Here is an 8,241-nt window from a genome sequence, read left to right on the forward strand (position 1 = left end):
CACAGAAATTAACCTTGGGCACTTCAAATAGTGTCTATGCATACGTACTTCATTATCTATAATTTACATTCTGTGTCAATCGCTGCTAATTCCTCAGAGAACATAATCATACAGTGAACAAGAAGCATTTTGATGTCTTTTACAGAATAATTTTAAGAATAAAGAGGGAAGTGGCACACAATCCCAAGTGCTGCTTTTCCTTCTACTGCTCAAGACGAAGCCACCATCCCCACTTCCACTAGACCTAGAGTGGCACCTCAAGGCAGAATTAAAAACACAGCAGGATTATTCACAGACTCATCACAATCCTCACAAAGGGAAGTTAGTCTTAAGCCAGAATGATGCAAAATCAGATCAACAAAGGCCTGAGTCTACAATTTCTGCTTTTAGTTGTCTAAAAATGACTTGCACTAACTCAAAATAAGTGAAAGTTACTTTTATGAACTAGATACTTCAGTCCTAAGAAATGTCAATATCTATTAAGCGTTATATCTCAGTGAAGAGATGAAGCTATGAAATGAATCAACAAACTCTATTGACCATACTAGAATACCAAAGACTCCTATGATGAAATATGAAGATTCCTAAACAAGAACAAAATGAGAAACTGGCTTATATTGGGAGCCAATTCCATTTCTTCTCTCTGAAGAACAGAAGATACATGTTTTGCTCAAGCCATTCCAGACAAAAATCAGAAAATATGAATCATTTAGAGATTCTTTATAATCCAGGGAAACTAAAACAATCAAATTTATCCATGTGTATTTAAAGAAAATCACTTAAGAATTTCTAATGTAATAAATTACATGATTGTATCCAATCTTAAGCTGTTGTCAATTGATCTGAAAGTGGTTTTTGTTTGCTGTCTTAGTTTAATACATTTGTTTTATTATGTATCACATGAGCAAGATAACCTATGATAGAGTTGACTAATCTGGAAGACACACCAACGCATGTTTGGTCAACGTCTGTTCTTCTGCCTAGTGAAGGTCCATTCATTGATAGTTACCACATCAATTTAACTTAAATATTTTAAATATTCTGTTTTGGCTCTTTTAGAAAGAATTTTGTCTCCCTAAATATTTGTACAGCATAGGTGTTGTTAACTTCATCCTCAAGATTTTTTTTAAGCATACACAAGTGACATACACACAAATAATTCATATTCTACAGGTTTTAGAAGGAGAAAAATTCCTTTTGACACACAGAGATTTCTTGCATAGACTTTCATAGCAGTTTATCTAATTACTAAGAAGAAGTTAAGGCATAGTGAACCTACTTGCCTTTGCTATTTTTCCATTCAACAAAGGAATCACAATACCTGAGACTACTGAAAGCATGAAATGGAGCTTTGGCCCTTGAGGGGTCAAAACCTTTTGAGTAAACCCTTCTGAGGTTTTAACACCAAGACTGTTCAGGAATAGATATCCAGGAGAAGAGAAGTCTGACTCTAGAGAAACTTTTGATACTTAAAGACAGCTTATGAGAAAGATGGAAAAGAACATTCTAGTAGGGCCTGTAATGATAGGACAAATGGTGATTGTTTTAAACTAACACAGGGTACAATGACATTACAGATAAGGAAGAAATTTTTTTCAGTGAGGGAGCTAAAACATTGTCACAGGCTGCCCAGAGAGGTGGTAGATGCCTCACCCCTGGAAACATTCAAAGTAAGGCTGGACAGGGCTGTGAGCAACCTGACCTAGTTGAAGATGTCTCTGCTTACTGCAGGGGTCTAGAACTAGATGATTTTAAAGGTCCCTTCCAAACTGAACCATCTATAATTGATTCTATGATTGATTCTATGATACATGTCTAATTGCTATGTAATTTAACAATCTAAATGAAAAGGTAGAATATTTCCTTGTTGCTTTGAGCATTAATAGTACTTCTTTTAACCTTTATGACCTACAGGGATTCTGTTGTAAAGCCCAGAGGAAAAAGGAGGGTGGTACTCTTCTTGAATAGCCTGTCTGGAACATAACATATTTTACCACTCTTAGAACTCACACTAAGTACAAAAGGATTAAAGAAGACCTAAAATATCCTCAGCCTTATATAAGATAGAGAATATTAATATGAATATACTCAATCTACTCCACAGAACAGACAATTGCATGCATCACTACAGGAGACAAGTCATCAGGGAAAATAACCAGCTTGGTTAAACAGAGAATATAGGCTGGATCTTATGGGACAAAGAGAATTTATTATCTCTGGAAAGAGAGTCAGGTAAATTGGGAGGACTATAAAGATGTGGTGAGGTCATATAAAGAGAAGATTAGTACAGCCAAAGCCCAGGTAGAACTTGATTTGGCCATTGCATTTAAAAACAAAAAATTTTCAATAAATACACTGGCAGCAAAAGGAGAGTTAAGGAATGCTTTCACCATTTGTTGAATGCAGTATAGGGGATGAGGACAAAGCAGAGGTACTTAATACTTTCTTTGCCTCAGTCTTCAAGCAGTTACCTCAGGATACTCAGCTTCCTGGAAGTTGGTGATGGGGAGATGAGTGAAGCCTCCACAGTCCAGGAAGAGATGGTTAATGACTTGCCTTGCCAATAAGACACTCACTAAGGGCCCTGATGGGATCCACCCAGAGCTACGAAGGAACTGCAGAAACCACTCTCTAATATCTACCAGCCAAACCACTCTCTAATATCTACCAGCAGTCCTGCTTAACTGGAGAAATTCCAGATGACTGGAACTTGGCAAACATAACAGCCATCTACAAGAATGTTTTCAAGGAAGATCCAGGGAAATGCAGGCCTTTCCATGGTTCCAGGCAAGGTTATGGAAATCATCCTGAATGCCACTGCACAGCACATGCAGAACAACCAGGGCATCAAGCCCAGCCAAAATGAAAGGCAGGTCCTGCTTGACCAGCTCTTTCTGTGACAGGTAAACCCATTTCTGTAGGTGGATGTGGCCCATATAGACTTGAGTAAAGCATTTGACACCATCTCCCACAGCATCTCCCTAGAAAAACTGCTTGGTCACAACCTGGATGGGTAGACTCTTTGCTGGGTAAAAAACTGGCTGGCTGGCCAGGCCCAGAGAGTTGTAGTTAATGGAGCCAAATCCAATTGGTGGTAGGTCACTGAGGGGATTCCCAAGGCTGGTTCTGGAGCCAGTTTGACATCTTTATTGACGATCTGAATGTGGGGATTGGGTGCACTCTCAGTAAATTCCCAGGTCACATCAAGTTTGGTGGGAGTGTTTGTCCGCTCAGGGGGAGGAAGGATCATCAGAGAGACCTGGAAAGACTTGATCAGAGCACTGAGGACAGCTGCAGAAGGTTCAATAAGGGTGTCTGGATCTTGCACTGAGTAGTCTGAGTTTAGTGGTTTAGGGATTATAGTGGCAGTGATGGGTGGATGGTTGAACTGGATGATCAAGGCCCCTTCCAACCCTGATGATACCATGATCCTAGGATGAAACTTTCATCTCAACAGTCTGACAAAATGAGGAAAGGATTAAAGAATCCAATATACATAATTTATTTCAATCAGAGAAAATCTATCTATTTTAAACTTGAAGCGAATATCTGTAGATAAATGGATACTGGTTTTCCTGTGGAAGTACAAGGATGGTAAAACATGTACGACCCTGAAATTTTCTTTATCTTCTAATCTTACTATTTTTTCTGCAAGACTACTATTTTATTTTACTATTATCAGTGAGACGTCAAGTATCCTAATGATTGCTTCTAACACAGTTCTTGTTTATAAATGTCAGGTAATTCAGTAAATTAATTAAAATCACATGACTTCTTCAGATGAACATTCACAAAGACCAAATTAGTAACAGAGGGTCATTTCATATAAATTTGTGAAAATTCTCAGGTCATATTTATCATAAGTGTTGTTTGTCAAAGAATGAAAAATAATGAAGAAAAGCAGAGGAAATCATCACTTCATAAAAATACTTAATAATCAGTTGAGAGTCAAAGTTGGTGCTATTCATTATAAAGTGAAAAAATACAGTTTGTCCTAGCACTTACATTAGGTAAGAAAATGGCATGGAACAACTGATTCCTGTAAAGAAAACTGAAAATAGTTCAGAAAAACTAATCATTGATTTGCCAACAGCTTTTCTGTTCTTTGCAGTCATTATCTACAGTAATGGGCTGAGACAACTGTACAGGAAATTAAGATGTACATTTGGATCATTGGTAAATGAGCCGTTAGATAATAGACAACTGATTTGTTCAGCTTATATATTATACAGAATACTTCACTTTTAGAAAGGAGATCAAGAATTAGCTATGAAATATCTGGTATTTTTATGCATTGGTGAACTTTCCTGGAGTGTAGCTTTAGTTGAGTTTTTTTGTTCATTGATCCAGGAGAGCGAAGTAAAATTGTATATCAATACATAGCACATGTAATAGTGACTGCAGATATTTTGATTTGCTCTGCTGAAAGCCCAGCAGATGTATTTAAGAGATAGAGGCTATCACATATTACCTATGAACATCAAAAGGGGTGGGTGACAATGGTGGAGAGAGTTCCAAAAGTTACTTTAAGTTTAAAATACATTTCATAATGATTGAGGATTTCAGTGACTGGAAGATCCTTTACTTTTGCACAATCATGTAGCACATCAGGGAGGAATTAAGCTGGGAAATCATATCCCCAAATTTCACTTCTGTATACACTAAACTAAGTTTATGTTAAGTAAGATGCTTGCACTAGTAAGGAAATAACAGAAGAACACTTTCTGAGAGAAGATCATCCCTTTCCTATTATGATCTCTTTTGAAGTAGCTGCTTGACTAAAGAATTTGTACGCATCCCACCTCCAATATTCCCCATCCCATTTTCCACATGTGTTTGCATTACTGAGAAGTAATTATAATGAAAAATACAAACCTCAGCGAAATGGAGATGGGATGTGGCAGCTGAAAAAAGACCAAATACACCAAACAACTCATCATCTTACCATTTCTTCTGACCTTTCAGCAGCCACTAGACCAAATAGAAGGATAAGGTCAACAGGGTTAGGGTTAGACACAGCAGGAATTATTTCATTCATTGATCTTGAAGCTTGGACAATTTGAACAGAGTATTGTATAGATAGTTTTCCTTAATGATTCATCAATATACATGGAAAAAAAATGCAGTCCTTTACAGAAAAGATTAATTTATGTGTCAGTGTCCCATTGTCAGGGGCAAAGAATGGATTGAATCTGTTAGTTGTTCTTTAACCAAGAGCATAAAGAATGTACATGGATTTGGTTCTTTCCAGGAAAAGAAATTATGGATGCATTTGCAGCACTTATCCTACACATTATTCTACCTAAAATCTCCCTACAATCAGCTGGATGAAACACTCCTGCAGGCAGGAAGTTAAAAGTGCCTTAGTTACATTTATGCTCTGAACATCTCCTAGATAATTTTCATGCTATTCAGTAGAAACCTTACCCCAAGAGCCTAGTACCAGATAGTTAAGTTGTTGGACTAAATCAAGTAGGTGAACAAGTCTTCCTAATTATTTTAATGAGTTCAGGATTGCTTCAGGACAATAAACTAATAAACTTATCAAAATACGGTTAGTAAGATGCTATTTACATAATTTTTACGACTGTCTGGAAGACTGGGTTCTGTAAAGACACTTTAAAAAATGGTTGGAATGAGATTCCTTCACAAGACTAATCTAAACACATTGCAACATCATTCAACAGTAAGACATACAGGTCTTAGATATCTGAAAGAAAGAACACTCATTGCAGAACTGAAGGATGTAATCTGATTTTAAAATAGCATTTTTACCATAGGAAAAAGTAGCCCAGAAACTGGGTATATTCATCATTCAAGAGACTACAAAAGCAGTGTATTGAAGACTGTTGGAAAGCAGGTTTTCTGATCATTGCTGCTGGATATCAAGACTTTTTAATTGGGAAGCTGGCAAAAAAAAGGGGGAAGGAGAAGGGGAAAGGGAAGAAGAAGGGGAAATTGAAAGGAAAAGGAAAAAAGAAAATATAGCACATCATTATACCACAACACAACAATTAAAAATTAGAAACTGAAACACAGAAAGGTCAACTGGCTTGCCCCAAACAGCTGACAAAGCCTGTGCCACAGTCACTGCCAGAAAAAATAACTTTATTATTATTCATCTACGAGGTCAGTGTTCTTGTTAGAGATCCAGGTTGAGACTGTGTTTTTTTGCATTTCAGTAAAGAATTCAAATCTTGTAATACCATGCAACTAAAAAACACAAGCTCTGATAAGTTTAACCATTTCTTCTCCTTTTTACATAACAATTCTTTCAGTCATAATAAGTAAAATCCAACTGTGTGCTCACACTGAAACCCTAACTAATGACTAGGAGAATTTGTTTATATCTCAGCATAGACAACTGAAAATAGCAAGCTTTAATGGAAATGCTGACCAGCCTTTCATGCATAGCTCTCAATAATGAAAGATTCCTGTCTGGCTTACTCTTTCATTGCCATCTAACAATTTTTTTTCCATTCATTAGTGGAACATCATATAATTTAACAGAAATTAACATATGTAAAGAATGTCATCCCAGAGGGATTTCTGGAACAAAGGAATATTTTTCTATAGTTGGCAGTTTTGGTAAGAGCTCATTTTCTAATCTACAGTAGTTGTTAACTTCACAAAGAAATGAATTCTCTTTCTTCAGGTTTTTAACCAAATGCCCCATTTTTTGGCTTTGTGTCTTGGGCTTGTGGATGTCTTAAATAAAAATAAAAGCACAAAATCCCACCCTCCAAGTTTCTGATTGCTTTTTATAATAGCTCAGTCCCTGAGGGGCTCAGCTTGTTATTGAAATTGTTTTCTTTAATGGGTATTTTGTGCTTTTCCCCTGGATTATTTTACTTACTTGGAGTGGTGAATGCATGCCAGTTCAAAAATCAAACACTGGGGCAAATGCTACAAACACATTGCCCAACATGTGGTCAGCATTTAGACAAGTATATAAAGCAGAGAATTATTCTGAGCACTGGGGAGAACACTCTTAATTCAGTGTTACAGCAGATAAATTATATCTCATGATTTAGATTATGCTGACAGTTTCATTATGTATTTCCAGTGCCCAAACATACTAATAAGTGTTGTAGGTTTGTCCCAGATCAGTATAGAAACTAAATTCTGCCTTCAGATGAATGCTGAACCAGCACAATGAAGGGCAGATGTGCTCTATAGGATCTTGGCACTGTCAAGACACAACATCTGAACTTTGAATTTATTTCAAAAGCCTGAAAGCTTATTTAGCTGACACTTGGGAACAAGGGAGAGGATCTGATACTCCTCTCACACATGTTTTAAACCATTGTTGGATTTCTGATTTCATTAGAGTTACATCTGATTTACATGGCTGTCAGTGATGGGATACAGTCTGTATAAAACTGAATTAGAAATCTAAGGAATATTCTGCCAGATTTATGATGCTACACCCAGCAGACTATTGAAGTTATAAACTGGGAAAATAACTTGCTAAAGGAAGACAGATCAAGAAACAATCTAAAGGGATGGTGGTTACAGAGTTAGTAAAGGATCAGCTTTGGGCCTGTGTTTGATGAATTTTTTACAGGGTTAGTGCCTAAGTTGTCACAAAGTACTTTACTGAGTGTTATACTGAATTCAAAATATTTTGGAACCTCACAATTCCTCAATGGTCTCTTATCCTACCAACTGCTGATACTGCCTTTGTCTATGTCAATCAGTCTTTTGTAAACACATTCTGAAATTTCAATTTTCCATCTATCATCATACGGTGAACAAATCGTCATAACATTTTAAACAGTAATGTATTATTTTGAAATGAATCCATCAGAGTTAAAGTTTCCAGGTTATTTCTTCTCTAGGATATTTACTTGATTTAGTTCATTTAGGCACTGGGCCGTCTAGCAGCCCTAATTTCCCAGTACAGGCAATGGAGAGTAGACTCCACTTGAGAAAGATTCAAAACCAAAAGATTTCTGGTTTAAATAGTCTTCTGAAATATCTGTCTCTCTGTGTTAACTGGATAGGTTCATTTGCCCACATAATTAGCTGAACTAGGATTGTCCGACCATGTGTTGCCACACTTAATCTGATGTTACAAATTCTTATTATGGGACTTCTATTTTCCGGCACAAATTCTTTAATCTAGTTGCTTGTAGCTGTTGGAGTTACAAGAGTACGTACTTAATTTCCTTCAACTACCCTTTGGAAGAAAGCACCTTATTCACTGCATTCCCTTAGTCATGATCTGGTTTGCCATTT

This window comes from Camarhynchus parvulus, chromosome 2 (genome assembly GCF_901933205.1).
Source record: "Camarhynchus parvulus chromosome 2, STF_HiC, whole genome shotgun sequence".
Classification (NCBI taxonomy): Eukaryota; Metazoa; Chordata; class Aves; order Passeriformes; family Thraupidae; genus Camarhynchus; species Camarhynchus parvulus.